At 37.7% G+C, this 18,052-nt stretch overlaps 1 protein-coding gene across 10 annotated transcripts in view; it reads right to left on the bottom strand.

The window, feature by feature from the left end:
• FKBP5 (FKBP prolyl isomerase 5) overlaps nt 1-18,052 on the bottom strand; it is a 102,307-nt gene that overhangs the window by 69,612 nt on the left and 14,643 nt on the right. For 3 of the 10 annotated variants that reach the window (XM_079934469.1, XM_079934466.1, XM_079934463.1), the window contains exon 3: nt 10,015-10,045. The exons of the other annotated variants lie outside the window; for them this stretch is intronic. The gene's annotated coding sequence lies outside the window, so the exon portion shown is untranslated. The remainder of the gene's footprint in view (nt 1-10,014; nt 10,046-18,052) is intronic. 10 annotated transcript variants of the gene reach the window in all.

Raw genomic sequence — 18,052 nt, 5'->3', positions numbered from 1 at the left:
TTTAACCACAGTTAAAACAATGTTACCTCTGGAGAATGAGATTTAGGAGTTTCAGAAGGGATTTTCACTTATAAAATTTTTTATCATTTAAATAGTTTAACACTAAGTATATATTACTTCCATGATTTTTTTAAAAAACTTAGGACAAAAAGACGAAAACACTTCACAGCTGCACTCATCAGGACTTATTCTTTCTGTTCAATTTAACTCAAACATTTTGGAGTGCCTCCTATGCAGAGGAAGCAAAATCTGGTTGAGCAGAGTTCATGCTTGTGAGACATCCAGAAGGCAGTCAGAGACAAGGCCTGCGCTCAGGAGAGAACTCTGGGGGACAGTACACGTTGGGGCGTGACCAGATTCTACATGGAATTAAGATAAAAGTACACTTCCAGGGCTTCCCTGGTGGCGCAGTGGTTGAGAGTCCGCCTGCCGATGCAGGGGACACGGGTTCGTGCCCCGGTCTGGGAAGGTCCCACATGCCACGGAGCAGCTGGGCCCGTGGGCCATGGCCGCTGAGCCTGCGTGTCCGGAGACTGCGCGTCCGGAGCCTGTGCTCCTGCGGAGGAGAGGCCACAACAGTGAGAGGCCCGCGTACCGCAAAAAAACAAAAAAAAACAACAACAAAGAAACAAACAACAAAAAAAGTACACTTCCAGTTACTGCTAAGAAAGTACAACCGTGGTTCTCAAACTTTTAACGTCCCAGCCCCACTTCTGATTACTAGGTCTTGTGGCAGTACAGATGAAATAATTTCCATCTCCCTGGAACTTACATTCTGGGAAGGGTAAACACAGTAGGAGTGAGCCTCCATTCATGTTTTAATAGAAAAATTAAATTTCTACCTGTGCTACAGTGGTAGATTATTAACTTGAGTTGATTCATTAGGGTCAAACAGTTTGATTCCAAGTCTGCTGGTGATTTCTAAGAACAGGCCAGCAAGGTAACATATGGCAAAGGTCTGTAAACATGGTATAGGCAGAGAATGTGTCCTATTCTTTTTTTTTTTTAAAGAAGATGTTGCAGGTAGGAGTTTACTAATTAATTTATTTATTTTTGCCGTGTTGGGTCTTCATTTCTGTGCGAGGGCTTTCTCTAGTTGTGGCAAGCATGGGCCACTCTTCATCGCGGTGCGCGGGCCTCTCACTGTCGTGGCCTCTCGTTGCGGAGCACAGGCTCCAGACGTGCAGGCTCAGTAGTTGTGGCTCACGGGCCCAGTTGCTCCGCGGCATGTGGGATCCTCCCAGACCAGGGCTCGAACCCATGTCCCCTGCATCAGCAGGCAGATTCTCAACCACTGCACCACCAGGGAAGCCCATGTCCTATTCATTTTTTTTTTTTTTTTTTTTGCGGTACATGGGCCTCTCACTGTTGTGGCCTCTCCCGTTGCGGAGCACAGGCTCCGGACGCGCAGGCTCAGTGGCCATGGCTCACGGGCCTAGCTGCTCCGCGGCACGTGGGATCTTCCTGGACCGGGGCACGAACCCGCGTCCCCTGCATCGGCAGGCAGACTCTCAACCACTGCGCCACCAGGGAAGCCCCGCTATTCATTTTTGAACCCCCAACACCTAGTGTAAATGGATGGCATATAAGAGGCAGTTGATAAACGCAAATGAATTGTGATTTTCAAAAGCAACTGATATAAAGACAGTAAAATAGCAGACACTACAAGGAATTAGCACTGAAATATCATTACCAGTTGACTGTATTTCTTCTCTAATCTACTCTGAAAAATCTAATCTGGAGAATTACACCGTACCTAAGTGCTCAACTATGAAAGTAAAAATAATATTCTGTTCTAATCAGGGGTGGTAATCAAGAAAACCCTAGCATAATTAATACATCCCTGAAGTGCACTGTAAGTGTATGTCTATGCATACATACACATAACAGGTTTATCTTATTAATTATATCAGTTTGACTTAAACATGGGCAGTCAAAAACAGAGCACCACACCTAGCTGTCAATCTCTGAGTATACACTAAATAGCAACTGGAGGAAGAGATGGCTCAGAGAGCTGGACTGCAGAAGGAAGAAACCTAAGATAAAATTTTTGTATAGTACTGCATTCCTCTTATAGTTTCATTAAAGCACTATAACATAAATTAAGCAGGTTTAAAACATGGCTTCACTCTGTTTCCCAAGGTCCATTATATGTCCAAGAGTAAAACTGCACAAGAATAAACTGCATTTTGTGTCTGTGATCAAATCCTTAAATACAGAAGGAAAAAACCCTTGGCCACCTTAAATCCCTCCACAAAAGTATGGAAGGAGGACAGGGACTGAGGAGAGAGAAGGGAAAGAGTGCTGCTCTCAAGTTTGACGACCAGAGCCTCTGCCTGGGCACTGGGTTTTGAGAATAAGGGGATGTTCCGTAATAGGAGAGACTCCTGTTTGGGGAGAAGTCTGGGGGGAAACTGAATCTATAAGGCTGTAACACATCCTAGGCAGGAAGAAATAAGGAAAATTTATTTTTGATGTGACCCTGCCATCTCCCAAACCCCTCCATTCTGAGTTGGTACCTCCTCTGCAGATCTAGTTATTGAACAGTGAAGTTTGTTAATGACTTATTCCTTCTCCTCAGGGTCAGGGTTAGGGTTAGGACCTTCCAAAGTGACAAATTAATCTCATAAATTAATCCTGTCAACTAGATAAAGATTTGTCTACCTGCCTAAGTAAACACCCTTTTTGGAATGACTCATATATTCCATATTTCCAGAACAAATTTCTAATTAAAGGGTATATATGAGAGAGGATTGAACCATGCCTAAATTTAAACTCAAATCCACTGGTAACTAGCTCTGGAATCTTTGGCCCTCACTCAGTTTCTCCATCTGTAAATTTCAGGGGGGTTAAGGTTTATTCCAACTCTAATATTTAGAATTACTTTTTAATGAATAAGTACATATTTTACCTTATAGGACAATGAAGTTTGATATGTGGAAGGGAAAACAATTCCCAAGGAATGGAAAAAGTTATTCTGGTATCAGAGTTCACTTTCTACTGCAACCCTGTGGCAAAACATTATTCTGAGGTTTATTCCCTTAGATATTTTCTACAGCTGCCACAACAACTGTCACCAACATAATGGCTTAAACAATATGCACTTATTATGTTACAGCTCTGGAGGGCAGAAGTCAGAAATGGGTCTCACTGGGCTAAAATCAAGGTGTTAGCAGGGCTGCATTCCTTCTGGAGGCTCTAGGAGAGAATTTCCTTTTTTCCAGACTCTAGAGGCTATCCACGTTCCTAGGCTCATGGCCCCCCTTCCTCCATTTTCAAAGCCAGCAATATTGTATCTCTCTCATCATTCTCCTATTAGTCACATCTCCCTCTGGCCACAGCTGGGAAAGTTTCCCTGCTTTCTTAAATTTCTTAAGAATCCATGTGATTATGTTGGGCTCATCTGGATAATCCAGGATAATTTCCCCACCTCAAAGTCTTTAACCTTGATCATATCTGCAAAGTCCCTTCTACTCTGTAAGGTAACATGTTAACAAATTTCAGGGATTAGGATGTGGGCGTCTTTGAGGGGGCCATTATTCAATACTATCTACCATAGATACCTAGTCATCCAAACAATATCATAAGAATTTCTCCCAAGCCTAGAATTCTGTTGACTTCCTCCATTTTATACTTAGGGCTCTTTCAACATTCTTTCCCCTCTCTCCCTTTATTTATCATCCAGTTGGATTACAGTGTTCTAATATGACAATACAATTAAATCTAACATTTGATCATTATTATTCTAAAAAATTCTTCAGAATTTCAGAAAGCCCAAATTGGAACATTTATTCAGTTTCTCGATTTTGTAATAAGTTAGAATTATAAGTAAACTTGATATATACAATGCAGGTTTTCCCACCTCATCAAACTTAATCACTGACAAATTATTTTTAAAATTATTCTGAGTCCCTTATGTGCTTCTGAAATTTAAACAGCTTGCTATAAATGTTGAAGAACACACAAGTACATTTTTTAAACAGATTTGGTGACAATAAACTTCCTATATTTAAAGTATACAAGTTTTAAGTTTGTATGTTTTGACATATGTATATATTATCCATAAAGCCATCACTACAATCAAGATAATGAATATATTTGTCACCCACAAAAGTTTCCTTGTGTCTCTTTAAAATTCATTCCTCTCTGGCTCACGTCAGAGCAATCTCTGATTTGCTTTCTGAAGAGTCTGTATTTTATAGAATTTCATATAAATGGAATAATGTCTTTTTTCCCTGACTTCTTTCTCCTACTGTAATAGAGAATAAAATACATTGTTGCATGTATCAATAGTCCATTCCTTTTTATTGCTGAGTAGTATTCCATTGTAGAGACAGTGCTAAATGTTTGCCTGTTGATGCACATTTGGGTGATTTGCCTGTTAACGCACATTTGGATTGTTTTCCGTTTTTGTCTATTACAAATAAAGCTGCTATGAATATTTGGGTACAAATCTTCATGTAGTCATATGCATTCATTTCTCTTAGATAAATGCCTAGGAGTGGAATGGCTAAATCACAGAGTAGGTGTACATTTTAGGTCTTTAAGAAAGTAGCAAACTGTTTTCCAAAGTGGATGTACCATATTGTGTTCCCACCAGAAGTGTGTAAGAGTTTCAGTTGTTCCACATCCTCACTAACACTTGGTACTATAAGCCTTTTTAACTGAAGACATTCTAACATGTATGTAGTGGTATCTGTGATTTCAATTGGCATTTTCCTAATGACTAGCGGTGTTCATCATCTTTTCATGGGCTGATTTGCCACCCATGTATCTTTGGTGAGCTGTTCCAATCTTTTGTCTATTTTTGACTGAGTTTTCTTATTATTAAGTTTTGAGAGCTCCTTATATAATGTGAATACAAGCTTTTAATCAGATAATGTGATTTGCGAATATTTTCTCCCAGTCTGTGACTTGTCCTTTTATTCTCTTAAAGGTGGCTTTCAAAGAGATGTTCTTAATTGATACAGTCCAATTTATCTTTTTTCCTTTATAAATCATGCTTTTGGTGTTATACCTTAAAAATCTTTACCAAACCCAAAGGTAAACATATTTTCTTCTAAAAATTTTATTGATTTGGGCTTTACATTTAGGTCTATGATCAATTTTGAATTAACTTTTATATATGATATACGGTGTGGATTTAGTTTTTTGTATATGAATCTCAAATTGTTCCTCACCATTTGTTGAAAAGACTAAAATTTTTTCCATTTAATTGACTTGGCACCATACTCAAAAATTAATTGATATTTTCCATTCTATGGGTCTATTTGCTTATCTTTTTTTTAATTTATTTTTTTGCGGTACACGGACCTCTCACTGTTGTGGCCTCTCCCGTTGTGGAGCACAGGCTCCGGACACGCAGGCTCAGCAGCCATGGCTCACGGGCCCAGCTGCTCCACGGCACGTGGGATCTTCCCAGAACGGGGCATGAACCCATGTCCCCTGCATCGGCAGGCGGGCTCTCAACTACTGCGCCACCAGGGAAGCCCCCAACCTTTTATTTTTAATCTATTTGTATCTTACTACGTATCAGAGGTTTCTTGTAGGCAACATGCAGTTGAGTCTTGCTTTTTTACCAAATCTATTAAGCTCTGCCGTTTAACTGGATTGTTTAGATGGTTTATAGCTAATATAAGTATTGATATAGTTTGGTGTAAACCTAATGTTTTGCTATTTGTTTTCTATTTGTCATCTGTTCTTTGTTCCATTTTTCCTTTTTTTTTTAAGATTTCTAGATTTATAGTTTTTATCAAATTTGGAAATTTTTGACCATTATTTCTTCAAAAAAATTTTCTGCACCCCCTCCTCTCCTTGAGACTACAATTATGCATATATTAGGCTACCTAAAGTTGTCTCACAGCTCACTGATGCTCTATTCATTTTTTCCTAGTCTTATTTCCTTTCTGAGTGTTATTCTGGATAGTTTGTATTGCTATGGCTTCAAGTTTACTAATCTTTTCTCTTGCACTAATTTGTTGTAAAGCCCATGTAGTTTATTTTTCATCTTGCACATTGTAGTTTTCATCTCTAGATGTTCAATTTACGTCTCAAATGTATTTTATATCTGCATTTAACATTCTCAATCTTCCCTCTACTTTCTTGAATATATGGCATATAGCCAAAACTGTTTTAATGTTTTTGTCCACTAATTCTATCACTTGTGTCATTTCTGGGTCGGTTTCTATTTTTTAATTTTCCTCCTCATGGATTGCTTCATTACAAGTCTGATGCTTTTGACTGGAGGCCAAATGTAAATTTTACCTTGGTGAGAGCTAGATATTTTTTTCCTCCAGTTTTACTGAGATATAATTGACATATAGCACTGTATAAGTTGAAGGTATACAGCATAATGGTTTGACTTACATATATCATGAAATAATTATCACAATAAGTTTAGTGAACACCCATCATCTCATATAGATACAAAATTAAAGAAATAGAAAATTCCTTGTGATGAGAACTCTCAGGATTTACTCTCTTAACAAGTTTCCTATATGAAATACAGTAGTGTTAAATATATTCATCATATTGTACATTACATCCCTAGTACTCATTTATCCTATAACTGGGAGTTTATACCTTTTGACTGCCTGCATCCAATTCCCCTCCTCCTGCCCCTGCCTCTGGTAACCACAAAGCTGGTCTCTTCTTCTATGAGTTTGTTTTTGAAGTACAATTGACCTAAAACACTATGTTAGTTCCTGTTACACAACACAGTGATTCGGTATTTCTATATGTTTCAAAATGATCGTCACAATAAGTCTAATGATCACCACAATAAGTCTAGTTACAATAGGTCACCATACAAAGATATTACAGTTATTGACTATATTCCCCACACTGTACATTTCATACCCTTGACTCATTTTTTTCTGCAACCAGAAGTCTGTACCTCTTAATTTCTCTCACCTATTTCTTTCTTCCCCCTATTCCCCTCCTCTCTGGCAACTCCCCATTTGTTCTCTGTATCTATAACACTGTCTCTGTTTTGTTATGTTTGTTCATTTGTTTTGTTTTCAGATTCCACATGTAAGTGAAATCATGTAGTATTTCTCTCTGATTTATTTCCCATAGAATACCCTCTACATCCATGTTGTCCAAATGGTATAAAGATCACATCTTCTTTAACCTTTCATCTACTGATGGGTAACTAGGTTGCTTCCATATCTTGGCTATTGTAAATAATGCTGCAATGAACATATGGGTACACGTAACTTTTCTAATTAGTATTTTGTTTTCTTTGGAAAAATACACAGGAGTGGAATTGTTGGATCATATAGTAGTTCTATTTTTAATTTTCTGAAGAATCTCCATACTGTTTTCCATAGTGGCTGTACCAATCTATATTCCCACCAACAGTGCACAAGGGTTCCCTTTTCTCCACATCCTCACCAACACTTGTTATTTGACAATACAGTGCTAGATATTTTTGCATAACTGTACACATTGAGCTTTGTTCTGGGATGCAGTTAAATTACTTGGAAACAGTTTGATCCTTTTGAGGCCTATTTTTAAGCTTTGTTAGAAAGGATCACAGCAGTCTATAGTTTAGGTCTACATTTGCACCACTGCTGGGGCGATACCCTCAGAGTACTCTATCCAATGTTCTGTGACTTATGAGGTTTTTTCCTATGGCTGGTGGGAACACAAACTATTTTTAACCCTGAAAAAGAATCAGGGATTATCCCCTCTACTCCTTTTGGGTGGTTCCTGGCTTCAGGTAGCTTCCATACAACATAAGTACTAATCGTTACTCATATGAAGACTTAAGGGAGACTCTCTGCAGACCTTTGGAGTTTCCTCCTTGTGCAGCTCTCTCTTCTCCAAACTACAGTCTCCTTGGCCTCCAGCTCTGTTTCCTCAACTAGGGAGACTGATGGGCTCCATCTGGGATTCCCCTCCTTATGCTGCAGCCTAGAAACTCTCTCCAGGCAGTAAGCTAGGATAATTGTAGGGTTCATCTGTTTGTTTCTGCTTTCTTGGGAATCATTGTCCTGTGCTGCCAGTTGGTCAGTATTTGAAACTTCATATAGTATTTCTGGGGTTTTTGTTTGTTTGTTTGTTAGTTATGTGATTACAGCCAAAAGAGTAAATCCAATCTCTGTTATTCCACCTTGGCCAGAAGCACAAGCCCACAAGTATATTTTTAAGCCAGAAAAAGGGAGACACAGTAAAAAGACACAAGTACTATGAATGGAATTTCAAGCGGCAAGAAAATATCTTATAAAATAAACATTATTTAGAACTAATTTTGACAGTCTGAAATTTGAAGGATATAGTTTTTCCACAACAATACAAAAGTCAAAGCCTGTAACTGACAGTAAACATCTCTCTCCTAAAATGGCAGGTACTTGATCTTAAGACAGCAATCAAAACTATGATTTTGTGCATATTTCTGGAAATTTGGATAATTGTGGTATCTCATTTTTTCTTTAATCTATGTAAGAAAATGATAAGTTTAAGCCTTATAAGAATAAAAACATTATGATTTTACATTTCTAAATGCCATCAATAAATATACCACAATTTTAAAAAATCTGAGTTAAAAACTGTTTTCCCCTTCCTTTGATTAATTCAACTAAAAAAATACATTGTTAATCATCTTAATACTTCAAAGTCACAATGCTACAAAAAAGTTGGCTTGTGGTTGACACTGGTATTAACAGTCTTTAGCAGGTCTATAAAACTTGCTTTTGTTTTGGAACAAACCTCAAATGGACACCTATTATATGCAAAAAAATAATAATAAACTGAGATTTTAATACTGCTTCAACTGGAAAGAAAGCCCCCAAACTTTAGAACATGCAAACTCTGTAGCGGTACTTACAAACAACATAGGAAGAGCAGGCTGTCACCAAGTTACAGGGCTTGTTTCTCTGTGTGTCTATTTAAACTTTTAACTAGCCTAGCACTACCTGCAGATCTCTGCCCTCAGCATATGATTTCATAAGAAAACAACATATACAGATGCAAAGAAATTGACAGAACACAACAAGGGCAGAGAAGGCCATAAAGAGCTCTACTTGGATGACTCCCCCCCCCCCAATTCGCCTTCCATCAAAGTGACTTCTGTGGCTCAGACTGCATTATCTGGCTCCTTGCCCCCATGCTACTCAATCACAATTCTTTCCATTTCTCAATGGCAATTATACAGACTAGCCAGATTCCAAAAATTTCACCTAAATGTTCTGAGGAGTCTTAGTTAGCGTGTGAGGGAGGGCTTTTAATGGAGAGTGAGAAGGCGAAAAAGAAACTGAAGGAAACTGGCGACAGAAAGGAGCATTCGTGGAGCTGAGTGTTAAATCTGAGACTGGCTCATTCTAACCATAACGTTATGCCCCAGCTCTTCACTTTCATACATTCTTCCTGGAAAGTTAGGTAACTCTGGTTTTTAGCTACAGAGCTAAGAGTTGTCTCTTGAGTTAAAAAAAAAAGTATTCTATTGGCCAAAACTTAAACTTTTAAAATTATAAATATAATATAGTTATATATTACAGAAAGTTTGAGAAATAAAGAAAGGAGAAAAGAATTCACCATAATCCCAACATTACAATTCAGGAGGCCTTTTTTAAAAACAGACTTTATTTTTAAGAGCAGTTATAGGTTCACAGCAAACAGAATAAAATAGCCAAAACAACCTTGAAAAGAACAAAGTTGGGAGGACTCACGTCATGGTTCTAAAACTTACTACAAAGTGACAGTAATCAAGGCAGTGTGGTACTAGGATGAGGACAGACACATAGATCAATGGAATAGAATTGAGAGCTGATAAATAAACTCTTACACTTATGGACAATTGATATTTGAAAAAGGTGCCAAGACAATTCAATGGGAGAAAGAACAGACTTTTCAACAAATGGTGCTGGATCTCCATATGCAAAGGATTACAAAGTTGGACACCCTACCTCACACAATATACAAAAAGGAACTCAAAATGGACCAAAGACCTCAGTGTAAGAGCGAAAACTATCAAACTCTTAGAAGAAAACACAGGGGTAAATCTTCACTGACCTTGGATTAGGCAATGTCTTCTTATGTGAAACTGAAAGCAATAAAAAAAAAATTTGATAAATTAGACTTCATGAAAATTAAAAACTTTTGTGCTACAAAGGACACCATCAAGAAAGTGAAAATACAACACAATAGGATGGGAGAAAAATTTTGCAAATCATGTATCTGATAATGAGACTGTATCTAGAATATACTAAGAACTCTTTTAACTCAATAACAGAAAATAACTCAGTTAAAAAAGGGGCAAAGGATTCAAACAGACATTTCTCCAAATAAGATTTACAAATGGCCAATAAGCACATGAAAAGATGCTCAACATCATTAGTCATCAGGGAAATACAAATCAAAACCACAATGCAGTACTACTCCATATCCACTAGGATGCCTATTAGCAAAGAGATAATAACAAGTATTGACAAAGATGTGGAGAAGGTGAAACCCTCATGCATTGCTAGTGGAAAGGTAAAATGATGCAGCTGCTTTAGAAAACAGTCTGGCAGTTCCTCTAAAAGTTAAAGTTATCATTTGATCAACAATTCCAAGAAAAATGGAAACATGTCCACACAAAAACTTGTACATGAATGTTTGTAACAGCATTATTCATAATAGCTAAGGAGTAGAAACAACCCAAATGTTCATTAGTTAATGATGGATAAACAAAATGTGGTATATCCATACAGTGGAATATTATTCAGCAATAAAAAGCAATGAAGTACTGATAACATGCTACAACATGGATGAACCAAGAAATATTGAATGAAAGCTAAATGAAAGCCAGACACAAAATGCCATATTTTGTACAATTCCATTTATATGAAATGTCCAGAATAGGCAAATCTATAGAGACAGAAAATAGACTGGTAATCTTCTAGGGTAACGGGGAAATAGGGAGTGACTGATAATGGGTATGAGATTTCTTTGGGGGTGATAAAGTGTTCTGAAGTACAATAATGGTAATAGTTGTATAACTCTGTGAATATACTGGAAACCACTGACTTGTACACTTTAAAAGGGGTGATATTATGCTATGTGAATTTTATTTCAATAAATCTATTCTATTATCCATATTTATTTATGGATAGATAGATTTATTTCAATAAATATATTCTAGTATCCATATCTATTATTCTATTGAATGGATGGACCATAATTAATGATATACATTGCTTCCAACTTATCTATTCTACATAACACTGCTGTGAACAGTTTTGTGCCTAGGCTTTTACCATATCATATAATTAAGGGTATGAATTCTGTTAGTAGGAATCTTGACTTGACAACATAGCAGCTGTATGATCTCGGGCAAGTCAGTTAATTTCTTTGTGCCTCAATTTCCCCATATATGACATGAGGTTAACAGTATTCACACCTCTTGGAATTCTGAGAATTAAATTAAGTAACGCATGTAAAGGGCTCTGCATGGTGCCTGTCACATAGTAAACTATCAACATTAGTGGTAGAGGTAGCTAATAATTGTTATTCTAGTTTGTGCTATTTTCTGAAGATGACTTCCAGAAGTGATATCACCACCTCAAAAACCATGGACATTTATATGCCTGAATACATTCTGCCAAACTACATTTCAAAAGGGGTGCACTAGTTTTTGGCACTAGTAGTGAATATATGAGAGAACCAGAGTAATCATGCCATCATCAACATTATGTTATAATAAATTTGTTTTGTTAATTTAACAGGCATCTCACTTTAACTGTTCATTTTTGCTGCTTTTGGTCCTTAGCAGCTTGAAACCCAAGTTTTCTAATTATCATATGAATCCTGCATACCTGGAGCATCTACTGAATGTGAAATCTGTACAAGACCCTATACTGGGGGCTACAATGGAAACTGAAAATGAGTAAGGCCAAGGATTTTGTGTGAGGTAAGGGAAAGAAACATTTTTATTCAAAGTAACTATGATTAAGTATAACCGAGCTATGACGTATTTATGAGGGTAGGGAAAAGACAGCAGTTTATAAAGGTTTATAAAGTAGAGAAAAGACGGCAGTGTTTGAGCTCGTTCTTGAAGGGTGTGGCAAGAGTAAAATCAAGGCTGGTAAAAGAACACAGCACATTCCAAGACTATGCAGCTTGAGTACAAAGTGGCTAGGGGAGGGAATGGTGACAGAACAAGGTACAGGGTGCTCTGGGAACACAAAGAGGACCCTCTAAAACAGAGCCAATGACCATGGGAGCTGAGGAGGACAGTTTCTCCCAGGGCAAACAGCATGCAGAAAAACACAAAGACACAAATCATCGTGACCCATGCAGGGAACTGCACGTAATCCAATTTAGCTGAAGTGAAGTGTACATGTGGGAAGGAGGCCGATGATGCTAAATAAATAGGCAGAGGCCTGACTGTGAAGGACCCTGTGTGCCAGAATAAGGCATTTGAACTTTATTCCAAAGGAAGTAGAGAACTGAAGCATTTTAAAGAAAAGAAGTGACAATCAAACTGACTTCAAAAAAATTTTTCTCTGGCAATCCTCCAAGAGCTTCCCATCTCACACAGAATAAAATCCAGTCCTTCTTATGCTTAAAACCCTACATGCCGGTCAGTGGCTATCTCTGAAATTATTTCCTATTGCTACTCCTCTCACTCACTCTGCTTTTGTGACACTGGCCTTCTTGCTGCACCCTTCAATATACCCCTACTCAGGGCTTCTGCACTTGCTGTCCCCTCTGCCTGGAACTCTTGCCCCAAACAGCTGCACAGTTTGCTCCCTCACTTCCGTCAGGTCTCTGTTCAAACACTTTCTTATCAGAAAGGCCCTCCCTATTACCCAATATAAAAGAGCAAGAAACAATGGCAATCAATCCTACCATTTTTTTCCCTCCACTTACCACCTGGCACATGTATTTATCTGTAAGTTTCCCATTTCTCTTTACTAGAATATAAGTTCCAGGATGGACCCTCTCAATTACCCTGATATAGGAACTGTTATTAGCATTTCCAGATGGTGAAATTCAGGTGCATAATATTGCTACTGCACAGTGGAACAAGACAGAATGACTCCTGAGACTGCACTCGAACCATTTCACACACTGACTCAAGTGAAGTTGCAGGTTCCTGGCTTTGATTCTAGATTATTTCCAGTGACTAGGCTCCATCCAGACAAGCACCAAGATAGTGTACTCTAAATTCACGCTATGTTCTTCTAAAAAGATATGCATTCTTATCATTTGTTATTAAGCCAAGTTTCAATCGCCAGGAAACATTTTTTTTTTTTTTTTTTTTTGTGGTACGCGGGCCTCTCACTGTTGTGGCCTCTCCCACTGCGGAGCACAGGCTCTGGACGCGCAGGCTCAGCAGCCATGGCTCACGGGCCCAGCCACTCCAGAGCATGTGGGACCTTCCCGGACCAGGGCACGAACCCGTGTCCCCTACATCGGCAGGCAGACTCTCAACCACTGCGTCACCAGGGAAGCCCGCCAGGAAACATTTTTAAAATGAGCAGTTAAAATGCACGAGGTATCTGGACTTTTATCTATTCAACTATAAGCTGTACTTTTTCTTGCTTTAGGCCCACAGATATTAAAACAAGATGAAAAGATTTTATGAAACCAGAAGGAACATAGCACATGACACCAAAACTACTTTTCCAAGAGCTTTTTTCAAGTATAATAGTCAACTTCAGGAATAAAACTAACTCCATCTTTAAAATATTCACACCAAAATTTTCTGAGGTATTACACAAAAGAAAGAACATGGTGGCTACCTCGAAAACATCCAGTAAATACAGTATCATATGTAGAGAAAAAGAATGAAGGTGAGATCTCAGTAACATTGCTCCTGATTCTTTTCCTACTCCTCAGATTACCTACTTCTTCTTTCCTTGATTATTCTTTCATCCCATCTCCTATTATTGCAAGTATCTCTTTTCAAAATGCAGTTTTCAATCAACAGCTTTTCCCCTGTCAACCACTTCATACCAGAACTCATCCACTCTTAATTTCAAATATGGCCTCTATTAAGATAACCTCCAGATCTAGTTATAATTTCTCCCTCTTCCCTTCTCCTGTTTTTAATCTCTCCCAAATTGCCTGGGTATAGATACTCAATACTTCAGGACCCTTTTATATCCCTATTTTTTAAAGAAAATCCACTTTTTCAAAATTGGCTCCTTCTCCATTTACTTTATCATCTGTATTGTCTGGCTGTTCTCCTACAACTTTAATTTTTCTCCATTTAATCAACAGGACCTGCCAACTGTTCATTGTGTTTCCTACTATCTTACTTTCCAATTCCATAGCTATCACCACATTCTGGGTTTCTTCCTTTCCTTCCTGAGTCACCACAGCCCTCCAGCTGACCTGCCTACCTCCAGCCTACTCCCTTCTATTCATTCTGTACATACTGCCAGTAAACCTCTCTCACACGGTACACACCCCAGTTCAAGGACTTAAAAGAGTTCCCCAGCATAATAAAACTAAACTTCTCAAATCAGCACTCAGGTCCTTCCACCCCTCCAGACTGTCACTCATGAACATTTAGCTTAAACATACTAAGGAGACAAAACCCTAGAAAACCAACAACTTGATCTTCCACATCTGGATCAGTGCAATGCACACTACAGGTCTGTAGAGTACAGTCCACCATCTTTCACTTGACTTCAACTACTTATGTCAGGCAGTGGGAATATATGACTTAATCCATCATCTTCTGACAACTCAAATTACCATGAGGATTCATCTTCAAAAGCTGAACCCTTCTAATCCACAAAATGGAAGTATGTAGTTATCAAAAAATAACACCTCATATCCTTAAATGAGAGTGCAAAGTAGTACACTATCTTTAAGGGTGAATTTTCCAACATCTATAAAAAGTGTAAGTGCAAATATCCTTTAGCCCAGCAATAGCACTTCCGGGAAATTACCTATAGATATTCTCACAGAAGAAAACAAATTATATGTGGAAGGAATATTAAACACTGTTGTAATGGTTAAAAAAAAAGGAGGGGGAACAACTGAAATTTCCTTAATTGACTATTATTATATATCTCCACAATGGAATATTATGCAGCAATTAAAAATAAAGAAGCAGGACTTCCCTGGTGGCACAGTGGTTAAGAATACACCTACCAATGCAGGGGACACGGGTTTCAGCCCTGGTCCGGGAAGATCCCACGTGCCGCGGAGCAACTAAGCCCATGTGCCACAACTACTGGGCCTGCGCTCTGGAGCCTGTGAGCCACAACTACTGAAGCCTGCGCACCTAGAGCTCATGCTCCGTAACAAGAGAAGCCACTGCAATGAGAAGCCCACGCACCGCAACAAAGAGTAACCCCCACTCACCGCAACTAGAGAAAGCACGCACGCAGCAACAAAGACCCAATGCAGCCAAAAATAATAAATAAAAATTTTAAAAATAAAAAAATAAAGAAGCAGTTATATATGAATTGATAGGGAAAGATGTTTAAGAATGGCATGAAGAGGGGAAAAAGCAAGTTATACGACAGTGTAAATTACTATTCTATTTGTATGAAAAAATGCATATACATTTGTAAATGCAAGAAAATATCTAGAAAAAATATACCAACCATTAATAGTAGCAAATTCTGGAGAATGGGATTCAGGGGAAGAAACAAGGGATTTTTACTTTTTGTACTGTGTGTGTGTGCATGTACATACACACATATGTATCTTTTAAAACAATCGATTTATTCAATTTTCATTTTTAAAAAAGAGCAGAGCACAGCAAAGACTCTTAACTTTGGATGAATATAATTGATCTTGATTATCCACAGTGCAGGAAATATGAGCTACTCAAAGTGCTTAATGAGAAACCCATCCATTCATTCAGCAACTATTTATGGAACACTTACTATATGCCAGGCATTGTGCCTGATGATACTGCCATAACCGTGAACAAGACAGACCTAGTCTTTGCTCCATTTTTCCTGTTTCTCCTGTAAGAACCACTCTGACTTCCAGGTCTGTGTTCTCATTATGCCTATTATGCCTACGGTTTCCCATAAAATAGAAACAAATTAATAGAATAATTACATCAAATAAAAACAAAGGCTTTAAATGTTATTAACTCCTATTTCCTTCATAATTAATTTAAAAAGTTAACAGAAACACAATTTGTGAAAGAACAATTGAACAAGCACCATTTCAAATAAACAAAATTTAGAAAGTAATTTAGATGTTAAATAAAATTTAAGGGAAATTAGCTAAGAAAATTCAAAAGAAAAAACATTATAGGAAATTTTTATTTTCTTCATTGATTTATATTTATTTACTAAATTCTTTTACAATAACCATGTACTATACAATAAGAAGGAAGTAAAAGTTGTTCTTGAAAAGAACCCTCTGTTGCAACAACCGATCAGCTACTGCCTGAAGTCCAAGCCCCTAACCCATTATACCAGGCCGTTTATGGTCTGGCCTTGTCGAGACTCCTTGTTTTGTCAGCCCAGAGCCCATTCCACCCTCTGCTGCAAACACCATTCTGGGACTTTCCACTGGGGAATCACTGCTCCTCACCTCCTGGGGTGGGCCCGATCCCCAGTCTTTGCCAGTCAGAGCTTCTTATCCCCTTGGCCACCCCAACAGTTCAGAGGTGAACACATGACCCTAACAGATCCAAATCCAAATCAATCCTGAAAAGAGGCTAATTTTAATGAGGCTATTCAAATGATTATTAAGTGCTGACATATAATACAGCTAAATTTCCTAAAAGAACTTTGTAATAAATAGAATTCTCATTTAATGTGGTCCCTGAATATTTTGTGTGACTATAACTTCAAATCACAAAACTGGCAGTGAAAACAGTCATAACTGATCGCTTTTGTTGAAACAGAACAGCAACAAAAATACAATATTAGAAAATTCCCATTTCTAAAAGGCTATTAAAACTTGATGCTGTCTCAAAGAATGTTGAAACCGTATAAATCACATCCTGTTAAAATAGCTAAGTACAGAAACAGTAAGAAAATACAGGTTACGCAGCATATATGTTAATCACTTATCCTCTGACAGAAATCTTTTAAACAACTTCAAAAATAAAGCTCCTACAGGTAGTATTTCATGAGGCACCTAAAATGCCACAATCCTAAAACAAACAAACAAAACCCCAAACCCAAGCATTTGAAATATATTTAACTTTTAAAATAATTTTTATCGGGACTTCCCTGGTGGTCCAGTGGGTAGGACTCCATGCTCGCAATGCAGGGGGGCCCAGGTTCGATCCCTGGCCGGAGAACTAGATCCCACGTGCCACGACTAAGACCCGGAGCAGCCAAAATAAATAAATAAATAAATAAATTTTTTAAATCGCCTTTATTAAAAAAAAATAATAATTTTTATCAGTTAACCATTTTCCTTTCAACACTAAGAAAACTATAGAGTATATTAATAAATTACAGGGGAACAAACTTCAATGCAATATGAGAAAATAAAACTTAACCATTAGAATTTCCTAAGAGTGAAATGGACTGTCTTGTAAAACAGGGACCTCTCCTTCCCTGGAACTAAAACTAAAACCAAAGCTCTGTAATTCTCTGAAAATAAGATATCCTTGAAGAATTCAACTGCTGTGCCAGCTGTTTTATTTCTTGAGAGTATAGCTGAACACATATTATAATCCATTGCATTTTTTCTAGCATTGCACAATTTTCCTGGCACACAATGTGCATACTGTATTTATTATCATATTTAAGCATCTGACAGCATTGTTATAAGAATCCATAATATTATTCTCTAACCAAATGCACACATAAATTTTTCAGTCTTCAAACAGCCATGGATTTCAGTAGTTAAGTATCATATATATTTTTTCCACAAAGTCTAAATACAATACATTTCCTGAACTTTTAGCTTTCAGTTTCCTGTTCGTCAATGGTTACAATTCTAGAGGCAATACATAAACACACCCTAGCCATGGTATTTCCACTCCTGACAACAGTGGATGTGAACTTAATATGACCAAATATAACTACAGTGCATATAAATGGTATATCACAGCTAACACAGCAATAGCAGGAATTAAGCTATAAAATGGAAATATAAATTATATTCCTTATTAAGAATTCACATA

Source organism: Stenella coeruleoalba (genome assembly GCF_951394435.1).
Source record: "Stenella coeruleoalba genome assembly, chromosome: 10".
Taxonomy (NCBI): Eukaryota; Metazoa; Chordata; class Mammalia; order Artiodactyla; family Delphinidae; genus Stenella; species Stenella coeruleoalba.
The sequence above is the reverse complement of the archived record's forward strand: the minus strand, read 5'-3'. Positions and strand labels throughout refer to the sequence as shown.